Source organism: Sapajus apella, unplaced genomic scaffold (genome assembly GCF_009761245.1).
Source record: "Sapajus apella isolate SASKATOON/1434 unplaced genomic scaffold, GSC_monkey_1.0 scaffold33, whole genome shotgun sequence".
Classification (NCBI taxonomy): domain Eukaryota; kingdom Metazoa; phylum Chordata; class Mammalia; order Primates; family Cebidae; genus Sapajus; species Sapajus apella.
Genome location: NW_022436973.1, coordinates 15631414 through 15647557, shown reverse-complemented (window position 1 = coordinate 15647557; position 16144 = coordinate 15631414). Strand labels below are relative to the sequence as shown.

The 16144-nt window shown below is 37.5% G+C and overlaps 1 protein-coding gene across 1 annotated transcript in view; it reads left to right on the top strand.

Annotated features, from left to right (window-relative positions):
• Nucleotides 1-16144, top strand: part of SLX4IP (SLX4 interacting protein) — a 199322-nt gene that overhangs the window by 153344 nt on the left and 29834 nt on the right. The window lies entirely within an intron of this gene.

Here is a 16144-nt window from a genome sequence, read left to right as displayed (position 1 = left end):
TTTTTTTTTTTTTTTTTTTTTTTGAGATGGAGTTTCGCTCTTGTTACCCAGGCTGGAGTGCAATGGCGCGATCTCGGCTCACCGCAACCTCCGTCTCCTGGGTTCAGGCAATTCTCCTGCCTCAGCCTCCTGAGTAGCTGGGATTACAGGCACGCGCCACCATGCCCAGCTAATTTTTTGTAGTTTTAGTAGAGACGGGGTTTCACCATGTTGACCAGGATGGTCTCGATCTCTTGACCTTGTGATCCACCCGCCTTGGCCTCCCAAAGTGCTGGGATTACAGGCTTGAGCCACCGCGCCCGGCCTAAAAGCAAGCTTTAATCATGATTTGTGTTCTGAGACTTTAGAAGAGGGTCTATATTAATATAAATATTTAGAAGAAAAAATGTATCATCTTTAAAGTCCTTGAATTTTTTCATTATGGTGCTTCTTTTTTACAAATAAATCTTCTTTAAAAGAATATTTGCTTTCATTTTTTAAAACATCAGGAATTTCAAATACATACAAATATAGAATCATATAATGAACCCCCACTTATCTGTTGCCAGCGTCTCAGTTTTAAACAGCATATAGCCAATGTTATTTATATTCTCATCTATTCCCTCCTCCCCCAACTATCTTAAAGTAAATTTCCAGATGTCAAAAGCGCCGTTAAAACAAAAAATCAATGTCATCAAATATCTAGTCCATCTTCAGATTTATCTGAATGTCTCCTCAGTTCTTTTATAGTTGAATTGTTCAGTTCAGGGTCTGAACAAGGTTGGTCTACACATTCGTTGCACTTGGTTGATTCTCTTTATCATAGAAGAACATCTCCTTTAACCTATAGGAATCCCCGTCCCCATTTTTTTTTTCTATCTATTTATTGAAGAAAGCAAGTCAAATGTCCTCTGAAATTTCCCACATTTGGATTTGGCTGGCTGCCTCTGGATGGTGGCATTAACCTGCTCTTTCAGCCTCTTGTATTTTCTGTAGATTGGTGGTTAGAGCCACAGACCTCAGGAGGTTGGGGTCCCTTGTGTGAGAATACTTTGTAGTAGAAGTGGTGTGTTTTCTGTTGCATGTCATCTTGGCAGCATATTAGTTCTGGTTGTATCCCTTCTAATTTCATGCTAACAATGTATATACAATGCAAATGGAGCTTTGTAAATGATTTTAAAAATTAATCAGTATTTTAGATTTGTTCATTAGGTATTTATATTACTAGTAAACGCCGTTTAAGCAAAACAAAATTTAAAAGACTTCTTTACATAGTTTTCTGAAACTTTGCCTAATTTAGGCAATTAAGATAAAAATATTAAGGTAATGTTTCAGAATAAAACCTGAGTGTTAGCATACATAGTTCCTTTTTTAATCTGAGTCTATGTGAGATCTGATTCAACACTTTAATTAAGATTGTGAGTTATTGCGTGCCTATCATCATAAGGCTTGTATATCAGCCCAATATACATCTTACATGAACTCTTAAGGACTTATTTAATAGAAAATAAAAATAAAAAGCACATACATGGTGGGGTTTTTTTCCCTATGAAAACTCAAATCAGCAGGTAGTTAAAACAAAAAGAGAGAAAAGAAAACAAAGAAGGAATGAGATCTGTTCATTTAAATTTTCCTGAGGAGTGACAATAATTGAGCTAACATGCATTGGCTTCTTGTAAATTGCCTTAGTAGTTAGGCCTTGAGTACTTTAGAAATTAGCTCTCTCCCCATGCCTCTTCGCCATTGCTATAGACTCCAGCTAAAGGCCTGTTTGTTTGTGTTTAAAAAACTAAGATAATTTCTCTTATATTCACTGACAGAACTTACATTTTGTTTTTGTCTTCTAAGAACTCTGCAAGGCAATAACATTAATAAGACTCTCACTACTAATTTCATTATAACATACCAGTATACCAACAAAATAAGATTTAGAGCAGTAACTTCCAGACCTGCCTGTGCATCAGAATTCCCTGGAGCTCTTTAAAAAGAATGTCATTCTCTGACTCTTACCCCAGGTTCTCTGGGCCTAGGGATCCAGGAATCTGTATGGTTGGAAAACACCTTAGCCATGGATATTCATATTCCCCAAGTGATTTAGATATGGGCGGTGGACTCATGATTGGGAATTGGAAAGACCCTAGACTAGTAGATAGATGCTTATTTGAGCTTAATAGTGGCTTATCTAATAACTGGAAGAAGTAGAAGAGATAATAAGTCTTAGGAATATTTAGTGTTTTCATCCGTGACTTGAGTGAATGCATCAAAAATGAGTAAAAGACCTAGCAGCTTGTAAAATGGGATAGAAATTCCAAATGACTATGGCAAAATTAAGAGGAATGTTTGTTACAGACATGCTGAAAAGAAAATGTAGAATAGAAAACAGACTACATAAAAAGAGAAAGCAGAAAGCAAGCAAGCAAGCATGGAACTGGGAAACAAAAACAGGAATGTGACATGGAAGAAGAAATACACAATGATCTTTCTTTAGTGTAATGTTTTCCCTTGAAGGTCCTGTGTTGTTTTCTGCATCTAATCTTTGCAAAGTTCCTGAAACAGATGTTTGCGTTTTTGTGTCCTCTTTCATATTCTCATTTATTTTTCCACCCTACAGCTACCTCCGAAATGCTACCAATCACCTCTCAATTGCCAGCTGAGTATTTTGTTCTATATGTGCTGTCTCTAATGCTCCCTGACATTTGATCTTTCAACTATCTTTTCCAAGACTTCACTGTGGTAGCTGTCCTTCTGGTCTAACTACTCCATGTGGGCTCCTCTTTCTCTGCTGACTCTTGAGCAATGGTTCTGCCCTTGCCCTTTGATCTCTTACTTGACATGCCCTGCCACGGACTTTTCTTCCTTTTGGCCAGAGTTGCTTCAGTAGATCTGCAGCCATGACCTTTCCACCGAACTCCACACCTTTTCTCTTCTTCTCTCCTCCCCTCCCCCTTCCCCTCCCCCTCTCTTTCTCTTCTTCTCCTTTCTCCTCTCCTCTCTCCTCTCTCCTCTTTTCTTTCTTAGTCTTGCTCTGTTGCCCAGTCTGGAGTGCAGTAGCACAATCTAGGCTCACTGCAACCTCCTCCTCCCAGGTTCAAGCAATTCTCCTACTGCAGCCTCCCTCCTGAGTAGCTGGGACTACAGTTGCATGCCACCGCACCCAGCTAATTTTTGTACTTCTAATAGAGACAGAGTTCTACCATATTGGTCAGGCTGGTCTCAAATTCCTAACTTCAGGTGATCCACCCCTCCTGGCCTCCCAAAATGCTGAGATTACAGGCATGAGCCACTGCACCCGGCCACTGCACACCTTATTTCTATTGGCTTTGCAGACAGCTCCACCCAGAAATCTCATTGATTCTCATCTCTAAAGCTTGGTTTATTTTCTTACCAAATCTACTTACCCTCTCTATTCCCTAGGAAGCTACCACTCATGTAGTCAAAAAAGTTTTAAAAAATTGTCATTGTCATTTCTCTTCTCTGAACACATTTCACTGACAATCAAGCCAGTCTCTGATTTTTATCTCTAAAGTGTCCCTTGAATATGTCTCTTATTAGTGCTATGGCAACTGATGATCCTTGCCTTCTTCCACTTGACTTTGTTAAAAGAAAAACTTTAGACAAAATAAATATAGCAGTTTATTTGAGCAAATAACAATTCATGAATCAGGCAACACTCGAAACAGGAAGAGATTCTGAGAGCTCTGTTTCAGCAGTATGGGCAGTGGGCTTTCATAGGCTGAAAGTGGAGGCAAGGTAAAAAAAATTACTTGATTGGCTGTAGCTAGGCATTTGCCTTATTTGGATATGGTTCAATAGGAAGTTCCTAGTTAATATAACGAATTTGCTTGTTGGTTATCTGTGATTGGCTGAAGCTCCATTCAAAATTAATCAGTCATAGCTGGGCGCAATGGCTTCTGTAATTCCAGCACTTTGGGAGGCCGAGGGTGGGTGGATCATGAGGTCAAGCGATCAAGACCATTCTGGCCAACATGGTGAAACCCTGTCTCTTCTAAAAATATAAAAACTAGGTGGGCCTGTTGGCACGCACCTGTAATCCCAGCTCGGGAGGCTGAGACAAGAAAATTCCTTAACCTGGTAGGCGGAGGTTGCAGTGAAATTGTTGAGATCGTGCCACAGCACTCCAACCTGGCAAAAGAGTGAGACTCCATCTCAAAAAAAAAAAAAAAAAAAAAAAAATTAATCAGTCACAAGGTATATCTCTAAATTAAGTTTTGGTTTGTTTATTTATGTTAGGGTTCCTGATACCGAAACAACCCCAGACTAATGGTTTCTTGCTTATTTTAGCTTAACAGCTTGTTAATGATAGGTATGCCATAATTTATGACAAAGGGGGAAAAAAAGATGAAGAGAAATATTAGGAATAGAAGTATTAGTAATGAAAAAAAGGCATAATTAGATTCAGTGGAAATTAATAATAAAAGACTATTAAGAACAACTTCATGCTAATAAATTTGAAAACTTAGGTGAAATGGAAAAATTCATAGAAAAATACAAATTGTTAATCTGAGCTAAAAATAAATATAAAACCTGAATATACTCTATTAAATAGTTTAAACCACTGCTTAAAAAAGAAGCACCAGGTCTAAATATTTTACCAGGTTAGTTCTCCCCAAAATTTAAGAACTAGATAACTTCAATTTTATGTACTTGAATAAATATTAACATCTCCAACTTGTTTATGAGGTTAGTTAAATGGACACTAAAAACCAGGACCAGGAAAGAAAAGAAAAGAAAAAAAACAAGACCATAAAAGAGAAGAAAATTACAGGTCAGTCTCATTCAAACATAAAAGCAGAAATGCAGAAATCCTAAACTAAATATTAGCAAGCCAAATTGGGCAATGTAGAAAACAAAATCATGATATTGTACGAAGTTGGCTCAGCATTGAAAAGTCAATTAGTAATATTTACAACATTAATAAATTAAAGAACAATGCATATGACAATTATACAAGGTACAAAAAAAGCAACCACTATTTATAATAGAAATTCCTTTTTTTTTTTTTTCTTGAGACAGTCTCACTCTGTTGCCCAGGCTAGAGTGCAGGTTGCAGTTGTACTATCTCCTGCAACCTTCAACCACCGCCTGCTGGGTTCAAGAGATTTTCCTACCTCAGCCTCCTGAGTAGCTAGAATTATAGGTGCACACCACCACGCTCAGCTGATTTTTGTATTTTTTTTTTAGTGGAGACGGGGTTTTACAATGTTGGTCAGGCTGGTCTCAAACTCCTGACCTCATGATTTGCCTACCTTGGCCTCCCAAAGTGCTGGGATTACAGGCATGAACCACTGTGCCCAGCTCTAATAAGAATTTTTAGAAAATAAGGATTATGTCTACAAAAAGTCTACAGCAAATGTTCTCAGTAGTAAGTGAAACATTTACAGTGTTAACTTTATAATGAGAAGAACCAAAAGATGCCTACTAGCAGCAATATTCATCTGGAGGAGTTCCAGCCCAAAGAAAAAACAGGAAAAAAAAATACAGGTGAAAAAATTGGAGATTAAGAAAAGTCTTTTTTGGTACACGATATGATTTTATATGTAGAAAAGTCTAAAATAAGTTTACATAAAAATTATTAAAGTTAAAACAAAGCTGTAGCAATCAAAACAGAATAGCACTGGCATGAAAATGGACACCTAGACCAACAACAAAATAGCCCAGAAATAAACTCATGCATATATGATCAACTATTCTTTGACAAGAGCACCAAAAATGCAAAATGGGGAAAGAATAGTCTTTCAGTAAATGGTTCTGGGTAAACTGTATATCCATATGCCAAAGAATGAACCTGGATCTTTATCTTATACCTTACACAAAAATTAAAATATATTAAAGTCTTAAATGTGAGACCTGAAACCATGAAACTTCTAGTAGAAGGCATTGGGAAATAACTTTTTGACATTGGTCCTGACAATGATATTTTTAGATATGACCCCAAAAGACAGGTAACAAAAGGATGTCAAACTAAAAACTTCTGTGCAGCAAAGGAAACAATCAACAAAATGAAAAGATAACCTAGGCCTGGCGTGGTGCCTCATGCCTGTAATCCCAGCTCTTTGGGAGGCCGAGGCGGGCGGATCACCTGAGGTCAGGAGTTCAAAACCAGCCTTGCCAACATGGTGAAAGCCCTTTTCTACTAAATATACAAAAATTACCCAGGTGTGGTGGCAGGCGCCTGTAATCTCAGGTTCTTAGGAGGGTGAGGCAGGAGAATTGCTTGAACCCGGGAGGCAGAGGTTGCAGTGAGCCAAGATCATGCCACAGCACCTCAGCCTGGGCGACAGAGCAAGACTCTCTCTAAAAAAATAAAAAAGGGACCTGTAGAATGGAATAAATATTTGCAAACCATATAGCTGATAAGGGAATCAATATCCAAAATATATAAGGAACTTATACAACTCAATAGCAAAAAAAAAAAAAAAAAAAGAAAACAACTAAATTAAGAAAATGACTAAATTCAAAACCCCAGTTAAAAAAGGGAGAAGGACCTGAATAGATATTTTCCTAAAGAAGGCATACAGCTGTCAACAGGTATATGAAAAGATTCATGTTATTAATCATCAGGAAATGCAAATTATGAACACAGTGAGATATCATCTCACTCCTGTTAGAATGGTTATTATAAAAAGAGGTAACAAGTATTGGTGAAGGTGTGGAGAAAAGGGAAACCTTGTATACTTTTGATGGGAGTGTAAATTAGTACAGCCATTATGGAAAACAGTATGGAGATTCTTCAGGAAAGTAAAAACAGAACTCCATATGATCCAGCAGTAGTCTCACTTCTGGGTATATATACAAAGGAAATGAAATTAGCATCTTTAAAAATGTGCTATATGTATAAAATGGTACATTTTTCAGCCATAATAAAAAGAAGGAAATCCTACCATTTGTGTCAACACTGATGAACCTGGAGTACATTATGCTATGTAAAGTAGACAGACATAGAAAGACAGATACTATATGATCTCACTTGTGTGTAGAATCTTAAAAAGCCTAATTCATAAAAGCAGAGAGGCGAATGACGATTGCCAGAGGCAGCGGTGGGGATGGGGCCTGGTTAGGGGAAGGGGGTGATGAGGGAAGGAAGAGGAGATGGTCAGATGCAAACTCTCAGCTATAAGGTGAATAAGTTCTGGGAAATCTCATGTACCCTGTGGTGACTATAGTTAATAATCATTGTATACTTGAAATTTGGTAAGAGAGATCTTTGAATGTTCTCTTTGCAAGAAAAAGAGGCATGACTATATGAGGTGATAATTGTGTTAATTAGCCTGATTGTGGTAATCATTTCACAGTGGATACATATATCAAATCATCATGTCATACACCTTAAACGTATACAACTTTTATCTGTCAATTATACCCCAGTAAAGGCGGGGAAAAGATTTAATAACCTTTTCAGCTGACAGCATATGGAAGTCAATTACAACAGCGGATAGTTTAAAAATGTAGTTTTTAGGAGATAGCATTTACAATGGCAACCCTAAAAAACTTTATTGGAAGATATTAAATAGGTTTTTAAAAATGATTAGGAGATTTACCATGTCAAATGTATGGAGAGTCTCATTATCATAAAGATGTTCATTTCCTCCATATTGATTTATAAATTCAAGGTCTTTCTAATCCAACCCCAAAAGGGCTTTTCATGGAACTGGACAAGCTAATAAAAGGGTAAGAGGCCAAGAATAACTTCAAGTACTCCTGATGAAGAAAAAAATAATATTGGAAGTCAGGAGAGGAAATTGCCCTATTAGATTAAGATTTATTATAAATAAAGCTCAGGTAATTAACATGGTGTTAACTGACTGATAAGCCAATGGAATAAAGTGAGTCAGAAAGAGAGGTCTGTACATGACAAAACTGGCAACCAGGGATCAGTGGGGACCTTCTGTTGAGTACTTAATTCATTATTCATTTGGGAAATGTTAAAATGGATTTCTAACTGGTATCATGCACGAAGTCCATGTTCATAGCACTGAGGTTTTTAAAATCAGATTATAAAACAACATTTATCATATGATTCTGTTTTTGTAGAAAGAAATAAGAGTATAGTTGATTAAATATTTTGAGAAAAGACCTAGAAGATACCAGAAGTCAAAGTGACAGACTGTCTCTGGGTGGTCAGAGTGTTGAAGATTCATTTCTCTTTACATCTTTTTTTTTTTTTTGTCTAGATTTTTAAAAACACATTGAGCCTATGTTACTTTTAATTAGAAAAAACATTTTTTACGTTGAATTTTTAAAACTATTCTTGTCTATTCGTCTAGATTAAATTTTGCATTATTTTTGGCAACTTCCAAACTGCCTCCTCCCCTTACACACATAAAAAATTTTTTCATTGTGATTTTTGACTGGAATTGTCTGGTACTTAATAGGCACACGATACATATTTGTTAAATAAATATGGAAACAATTCACATCTTTGTGATGGTTAGCTGTTCCAGTTGAGAACATGGTATTTGTTCTTTTCTTAATTAATTAACAAAGCCTTGTAATTTTTTAATGCAGATACCACACATTATACAGTTAATGATTTCTAAAATTGTATAATCTTTTCATTTTCCCCCATATTGAGGCAAACCCTTAACTGAGTATCTTTAATGTCAGACTTCAGAGTCAGAAAGATGATTTCATCATAGGAAAACATGCCCTGTTTAGTGAGGTTAAGGACCTGGGTTTATTTAGCTTAGAATAAATGACTAAACTGAAACTGAATACCTGTCTTCAAGCATTTGGTAGTGGCCAGCTTTCCTTTAGCTCTGCCGAAGACACACAAAAAAGAAATTCAACTGAAGTGTGAGGAATTTAGGTTGGAGATTGCAAACTGACAACACAAAGCTACATTGGCTCTCAGAGACATGTTATTTGGACCTCACAATATATTTTAAAAGTTTGAATTTATTGCAAAGTTAAAATTTGAAGAGATTTCACATAAACACTTGGATTTCAAGCTTTTCTGGTACCCTTGTGCCCTAGTTTCCAATAGCAGCTGATAGCTGGCATTAAAAATCACTGCTGTCCCCTTTAAACAAGCCCTGAGCTCTCTCTCTTTTTTCCAGTCAGAACCCAGCCCTTTTCCTGTTACCTGTCTTACCCCTTAGACATTAAGTTTGCAACCTCAATTCAAATAAAAGGACAGATTAAGTGGCACATTTGTTGGTATGGCATCTTCTCACTCGGCATTTTGGTGGTGTTTTTAAGAGATGGTTTTAATGTGATCCTAGCTAACAGGAAATGAACTAGGGGACTTCCGAAGGTTGTTTCTTGCCCTGCGGGTCTGTGATCCTGTTAGAATAGTCTAGTGGTTCTTAAACTCTTTTTCTCATTGCACGTGATCGTAGAATCTCAGAGTTGCAGTGGATCCCTGCAAGACAGGGAGGCCACAGAGTATATGCTTCATCTGGTGTTCCTCCGTAGACAAAGGAAATCTGAAATCTATTGCAGAGGGGCCTGCTTGAACAGTTAATAGTTCAAACAACAGCTACCTCATTTAGAAGGCTTATTAAAAATCTGTTTCTTTTATGTATAGTTATTTAAAGATGAGTGAAGGATTTTAAAGAGAACTTTGAATTTTATAAGTACACAGTATTATATTATTCTTATCATTATGCATGGCCTGGCAGAGTTATGATTGTGGGAACCATAGTTTTGAATATCATTTCATCTATGCTTGCATGTTAGCCAAACATGCTCTTCATATTTAATGTTAAGGACATTTTTTAAATAAATAAGTGGGAAAGCAACATGGGAAGAAATCTGAAGTGGTAATTTCTCAATTTGTTTTTTTCTATTTTTTGTCTACTCTGAAAATTTTCTTTTAATTTATTATTAATTTATTATTTCTTTTAATTTCTTTCTTATTAAATGTTAACAGTCTCTGATGGATTCCATAGAAAATGAAATTTGTAGAACATGTATCCTGTGGCATTACCTAAAAAGTCAAAAGGGTGACAGGTAGAAAATGTGTGTTTTTTTCTAAATAAATTTAACTGCAAAGAATTATTTTATAAATAATTATTTTATTCACAGTTTTTTTTTATGAAACATTTCATGTCCCATTTGTTTTGGCATCAAATAGACATAGCTTTATTGTGACTCAGAATCTAGTACTGTCCTTATTTAGGGACATGAGATGTTATCTCAAGGGAACCTTTTTGGAGCCTCTAAATGTCTTGGGTAATAAGTGAAATTTTTAGCCTAGGATCAAATATTCCACTTACCCACCCAAATTGTTTCCCAGTTGTGGTCTTAGACTAGGATTCTGTATATATATTCCTAAACTTGATTTTCAAGTCCCACAGAACAATCCCTTTCTCCAGCCCCACCCATCACCAGCAATAGCGAAAGTCACACTTGGACCTATAACATGTTTCCAAAGGACCCATCAAGGCTTTTTCAGAGGCCCCATCTCATACTTAGTCTCTCTTCATGTTTAAAGTGACATCAAACTCATGATTTCCCTATCCCTTCTACCCTTGGCCTTTTGATAAGGACAAGGTGTAACTTTCTGAATAGACACAGTTTGGCATGTAATGAATTACAGCTTCATTTTTCCTTAATGAAATAGCTTGAACACACATATTCTTCAACTTTTACATATGTTATAAGTACCTAGTCTAGCCTAATACTGAAGATGCTGTCAGTACTCAGTAGGTATCAGCCTCTTTCTTCCTATCCTCTTATTAAATCACTACCAAGCTTGAGAACTGACTCATGACTTCAGTCTGGAAACAGTCACATGTCTGAACTGGCGTGCAATGCAGAGCTGCTTCCGGGTTAGCACATAGTAATCTGATTGTGGCAAAGTTCCCTTAAAGCAAATATTAGACCACTATCCAACCTACCTAAGTAAGTTTATCTTCACCAAAATTTTAACTGTCTATAAATTCATAATTTGATTTCTTTGAAGTTATCATTAGGACCAAATTTTCAAGTCATCTGTATGCCCATCTTTGAATTGTCATTATACCTTAAGTTTGAACCTGCAATTTCCTACAGCAGTTAAAGAAGTCAAAATTAATAAATGGCTGGCATTTTAAAAGAACATACAGGTTGAAATTTTGTGTTTAGGAAACTTAGGTTGCCTAGAGACACACACACACACACACACGCACGCACGCACGCACGCACACACGCACGCTTAGCTGGGTGCAGTGGCTCACACCTGTAATTGGGAGGCCCAGGTGGCAGGATCCCTTGAGCCCAGGAGTTCGAGACTAACTTTGGCAATGTAGGGGGGGACCCTGTCTCTAAAAATAATTTTAAAACTTAGACAGGTGTGGTAGCATGCACCTGTGATCCCAGCTACTCAGGAGGTTAAAGTGAATCACCTGAGCCCATGAGGTTGAGGCTGCAGTGAGTCATGATCGTGCCACAGCACTCCAGCCTGGGTAACAGAGCAAGACTCTGTCTAAAAAACAAAAATTCAAATATAGAAAGGGGTTGTTCTGTAACACAGCTAACCTGATCTCTTTAAAAGTTCAGAGTTCTTTTTTTAAGAGGTAACAGGAGATTATTTTAGATTAAAGGAGATGTAAGCAAATATATCTCTTAAAATCCATGTCTTTGGTTGGATCTGATTCAAGGGAAAATCAGATCAGTGATACACATTTTGGGCCAATGGAAAAATTTGAATATAGACTGGTTATTTGATCTATCACGTCATACTCAGTTGTAATAATAGTGTCATGGTGATGAAGCAAGATTTCCGTATTGTTCGAGAGCTATGCTTACATGTTTAGGAGTAAGGTTTCATGATGTCTACTTTGAAAGAGTTTAGAAAATGTGTATATGGAATACAGCAAAATCTTTACCATTGTTGAATCTAGATGGTGGGTTTTGGGACGTTCATGACACTATTTTTCTACTTTTCTGAATGTTTGAAATGTGTCAGATTGTGTGAGCGATGATAATAATGAAGGAGTCATCTCAGGGAGAGAAGTACTGAGGGCATTGTAGTTCTCCCTGAGCCTGCCTTGTAGTTTAGGAGAAGGCTTTGATGGAAGAGAGCCACACAGGTGGTGGGTGGGGTCCACAATGAAGTAGAGTTCACCTGCCCCGGTGGTCCTGATGGCTCAGCAGGCCACACAGAGGCATTTTCCCAGGCTCCTCCATGAGTGGTCTTGTAATAGCTGTGGGAGAGGGCTTCCCACTGTTAAACACCGGACCACAGACTCCCCTTGGCAGCTGTGGGGAAGCTCAACTTGCCTTGGCTATGAATCCCCTGGAAAACAAGTGAGACTGGATAGTTTTACAGTAAAATCTCTCATTGAATATTTGCTCTCAGTGTCTTGGGACTGTGAACTGTAACAACCCAAATAAATGACCACGCCCTTAAAACCATTACTCACTAGAGCACGGTACTGCTTGAAACTAATCTACTGCCTTGCTAAGCCAGGATGGAATTTGTTCAACTCATATTTGAGTTTTTTTGTCATAATTTTTGCCTTTCTGTTTATGAAGACTGCAGATTTTTAATAGGTCCATTTTGGGGCAGCTTATTTTAGACAGAATATGAAATAAAATAGTAGCAGGACTCTGGTTTGTCCTTTCTTTCTCTCATAAGTATGATCAACCACCTCCCCATTTTTTTAAAGAGACTTAATAGTTTTTGATGAACAAGTTAGGTAAGCCTGAAGAAAGTTAGTGTGGTAACAAGTATTCATTTGGGGCTTCATTGCTGCTTTGGAGGTTGTTTATAGAAGAATAGGGAGAAGTTCAACAGCGTTTTACAACATACAGAGTGTAAATGGTGGCACAGGAACTGGAGATTTTTTGGGCTGCTTGGAGGCCAGTGGAGAAGTATCTTGCTGATACTAGATGATCATGTTACATTAAACAATTGAAAAATATAAATTGTTTCTGGAAATGCACATACCTGAAAACGCCTGGTGGTAAGATGTTTCTGTTACAAAGCTTTTCCTCCCTCTAACCCAAGTATCTTCCTATGTCAAAAGACAGTCTTCTCAGATTTAGGAGGACCACAATCGCCAGCAAGAAAACAGGCATACTGAAATCTGATTTGCAAGTGCCTCATAATCTTAATACCATCATCCAGTACTTTTCAGATAAAAAGATTATCACTTTATGATTTCCATTTGCTCTACTGACTCAGGTTTTCTGCATTTAAAACACCAATGTTAGCAAGCTGGGAGCTGGTGCCCCAAGTAGGAAAAGCAAAACGCCGCTTGGATTATTTGCCAAATTGCTGTTTAGCTTTAGAGAGTAGTGGAGCTTTGCTTTAGCCCTGGGTAAGCACAAAATCTCAGTGGCCTACTGAACTCTCTGAAGTCAGTTTCATAAAGAGCAAAGATAAGAATGTAGTCTTTATCATTGCCTGTTATCTATGAATAAATGAAATACATCTTCCTAAGCATTTCAGTTTAGTATGTTTCAAGCATCAATTTTCTCTGTTTACCTATCAAATTCAGTTTGCCATAAGAACTGACACAGTACCTTTTGTGTTTAATCTCTCCTTAAGTTTCTCTTTAAACAATAAAGTTTCATATGACCAGTGGAATTTGGACTAAGCAGGTGCAAATCTTTTCTACATGTAAACTTGCTATTTCTCTTGTAGGTGCCATTTGGGCAGGTTCTCCATTGAAACCACTAACAAGATGATGCCATTTAGGAATGATTCCTTTTAACCTAATTCTGTCCTGGGGGTGGGAGGTATAGGGGGCAAGGTTTCAATAAACTGATTTCTCCTACAAATTTCAATAGCAGATCACTTGGAATCTGCTTTATGCTGCTTTCTTTTTCTATAGGGGAAGATGTCATATTAAGAGCTGATTATTCAGCAGTCCAAATAGGATTTAGTTATCACTCAAGTGGTATCTTAAGACACCAGGCTTCCTGGACTCAAAACTGTAGCTTTCATGGTCAACTTCAGATTTAGCCCCTTCCTGAGAATAATATTTTATTGCTAGAGATTTTGTATAGGAAGAAGATTTTTCAAATTTTGTGCATGCCTTCTGAATCGTAATCACTTAGAACTGTAGATCAGCAAAGGTAGAATAACTTAGATACTAATATATATATATATATAAATTTTTTTTTTGCTCAGTGACTCACATTATAAATTATTACTTGAAAAAGACTTAATATTCGCTATATGTGTTTGTGAGTCCCAAATTGTTAAGGACTCCACTTCTTTCCTCAGCAGTAGGACAAATAAACAGATGTAGAAATGACTTCCATTCTCTCAGTGACCTAAGAAATGACATTTCTTTAAAAAAACACTCAGAGTAATGTCAGTGGTGTGTATATTTTGTTTGACATTTTAAGCAGAAGAAAGCCACATGACTGAAATGTGATCTATTTTCAAGTGTGTTAGGAAAAAATATATTTTATCTCAGTAAATCCGGAGATTATCCTTTCATAGATGTCACTGTTATTACACAATCCGCATGACTAAAGCAATTGTTCTGTTAGAGCCATTGCTTGCTTAGACAGCATCAAGTCTGCGGTCACTGATGTCCTGGGTCCTTCTACAGGAGTGTCGGAAGGATACTGAATATGAAAGTGGAAACTTCTTTAATTGTATGATTTATATAAGCTATTTCAGAACAATCATAATCATGGACTTTGGAGAATCTAATGGTTCTAGAGATTACTTCTTGCAACCCTTGGATGCTCCAGTTTGACAGGGGGACCCTCACCTCACTCTGGGGGACCTTTTACTTCTGCTTCTTCTACCAAATAACTTGACTGCTGACTATGATAACCAGAAACAGTTTTACTTGATCTTTTCAAGAAAGTCATCAACAAAGTGGTTTTATACCTGGAGGGAACACAGAAGAGAGGAGAAAGGGAGGGAGGAAGGAATTATGCTGGCACCTTCTGTGAATCATCTGAAAATTTGTTGCCACCCTATAAGATGAATGCTAATGTCTCCATTTTCACAGATGGCGTTTTCTCTTCTGGATCAAGCTTCTTTCATGTAACATTATGTTTATGAAATGTATTTGTGTTATTACCTGTAACTGTAGCTCATTCATTTTTAGAGGCAATATAGTATTGCAATGTGTGACTATATCCCCATTAAAGAAAATTTACTGTTGATGGATATTTGCATTGGTTCTAGGTTTAGACTGTTGTGAAGATTGCTATTGTGAACACTGTATGTTCATGCTCAAGTTCAGCTTTAGATACCCAAGCATTTTTTTCAAAGTGGCTGTACCAATTTGTACTCCTGCCAGCAGTGTATGAGAATTCCAGTTGTCTTATGTTCTTGTCAACACTTAATGCTCTTTTTCACTTAGGCCACTCTAGTGAGTTGGGTAATTATTTTTTTACTCATGTCATATCTCTTTTCATCTCATTCTATGTAAAGATTTTGACATACTTGAATTAATTTATTTACAGGCAAAATACACCCATGTTCAAATAGATATGAACTGCTTCTTTTTATGAACTAATAAGCAGTGAGTATCAGAAGTTGGCTATTATCTATTCACAACCTCTGACTGAACTATCCCATCCGAAAGTCCTGATTTTCAGGCACGTTACACCTCCTCATTTATTTCATTTTACAGATGAAGTAACTGAGCCACTTCAGGGACTAGGGAGTATGCCAGGTGTTATAGTCAGGCCTCCTGGAAGAGGCAAGATAGTAATAATGTTCACCCTTGCCTCTCAAGAGAAGCCCTCTGTTAATTCCTTTATTTCATTTGCAAAATAATAATAATTATCATTATTATTACTTTTTGAGACAGAATCTCACTCTGTCACCCAGGCTGGAGTACACTGGCTGTGATCTTAGTTCACTACAACCTCCGCCTCCCAGGTTCAAATGATTCTTCTGCCTCAGCCTCCAGAGTAGTTGCGATTACAGGTGCCTGCCACCTCACCCAGATAGCTTTTTTTTTGGGGGGGGGGGTGGAGTTTCGCTCTTGTTGTCCAAGCTGGAGTGCAATGGCACGATCTTGGCTCACCACAACCTCCACCTCCCAGGTTCAAGCGATTCTCCTGCCTCAGCCTCTCCAGTAGCTGGGATTACAGGCATGCACCACCACGCCTGGCTAAATTTTTGTATTTTTAGTAGAGACGGGGTTTCACCATATTGGTCAGGCCGGTCTCAATCTCCTGACCTTGTGATCCACCTGCCTCGGCCTCCCAAAGTGCTGGGATTACAGGCGTGAGCCAC